Raw genomic sequence first — 1,567 nt, forward strand, 5'->3', positions numbered from 1 at the left:
CACCAAAAAAAAAAAAAAAAAAAAAAAAAAAAAAAATAAATTAAAAAAAAAAAAAAAAAAAAAAAAAAAAAAAAAAAGGCTGAGGAATAAGATACACTGCATGAGTTTTCTTCAATTCTTTCCTTTCTGTGAAAAATATCTAACATGTTTTAGGGCCTCTTCTTTCTCCAGAGAAGAGAAGAATATACTGCCAAAAGTAGTATGTTCCTTTTTAAAAAAAATTTTTTTTTTAAATCTTTTATTCATTTATTTCATACAGGGTATCGCTATGCAGCTCAGGCTCATAGTGATCCTCCTGTCTCAGCCTCCCAAGCACTGGGATTACAGGTGTGCACCACCGTGTCCAGTTTCGGTGGCTGGCTCAGCTCGGGGCCTGCACAGCATGTGGCACTGGGGGATGGAACCCACAACCTTGTGCTTGCCAGGTGCTCAGACCACTGAGCTATCTCCCCAGCCCTGAATGTAGTATGTTAGTATCTTTCTACCAATACTGTGAGGAGATGCTGAGAGCATCCTAAAATGGCTCTCCTCATTTCTGCTTCTCTTGCTTCTCTCTACTCTGAAGAGCAGCACTAATACCAGGAAAGGAAAAGAGAAGCACTCTGAAGCACTATGGGTGCCAAGGCTCTGCTCCCCAGTTGTGATCTGACCACAACACATCCTGCCATCTTCACAACCATAATACACTGGTAAAAAATTTAAGAACGAAAAAAAACTGGAGTAGGTCACCCGGAGTTGAGAGGAAGCATAGGAAAGTAGGGACTGCAGCCTCAGGTAGCTGTAGCAGCCATACAGCAACTATACAGCCAGCCTGATTCAATACCTTAGTGGCAATGGCTACGGGCAGCAAGTACAGTGCAATGCCTACTAAAGACACAGGAGTTTCTAAGTACCAATTTAGATATGCTGTATCAATCAAAATAGAACATTTTCTGTAGATACCAGATGTTTACCTGTGCTGCAAAAGAAGGAAGAGACAAAGCACCCAGGGAATTAGCAGACTATACTGAAGTAACAAGACAATCACGAATGCCACTTTGGCACTTGCACAGGCCACCATCTGGGTTAGTGGGGGGCAAGGAGTCATAGTGACTAAGAAGATGCAGACTGTGTGTGTCTTCTGTGTACTTAACTAACACATGAGTGGCTGGTTTACCAGTTTCTTTTTTAACAGTTCAATGACTCCAAATTTTCAAAAACTACTAATTCTGAAACAAAACCCAACTATATCACATAAACACTTAAATATTTTAAATTGGTTTAAAAATCCTTTCTTTTTTTTTTGGCAGAACCAAGGATTGAACTCAGGCCCTTGCACTTGCCAGGGAAGCACTTATTCTATTGAGCCACCTCCCCAGCCCTAAAATCCCTTAATAACTTTCCAAATATATGTTTTTCAAGAAAAATAGACAGAAATTTACCTCTGCTTCTCTTTTCTTTGCCCGTGCTTTTTCTACTTCATCCATTACTTTCTGGGATTCTTCCACATTCCCTTCAGCTCCCAGTTGTTCCACCTTGGCTAATAATTTACCAATTTCTTCATTTAACTCATGAACACGTTCTGCCT

At 40.1% G+C, this 1,567-nt stretch overlaps 1 protein-coding gene across 1 annotated transcript in view; it reads right to left on the bottom strand.

Annotated features, from left to right (window-relative positions):
• Nucleotides 1-1,567, bottom strand: part of LOC101563611 (putative RNA-binding protein Luc7-like 2) — a 93,809-nt gene that overhangs the window by 20,758 nt on the left and 71,484 nt on the right. The gene's annotated exons all lie outside the window — the stretch shown is intronic.

Source organism: Octodon degus, unplaced genomic scaffold (genome assembly GCF_000260255.1).
Source record: "Octodon degus isolate 3935 unplaced genomic scaffold, OctDeg1.0 scaffold00027, whole genome shotgun sequence".
Classification (NCBI taxonomy): domain Eukaryota; kingdom Metazoa; phylum Chordata; class Mammalia; order Rodentia; family Octodontidae; genus Octodon; species Octodon degus.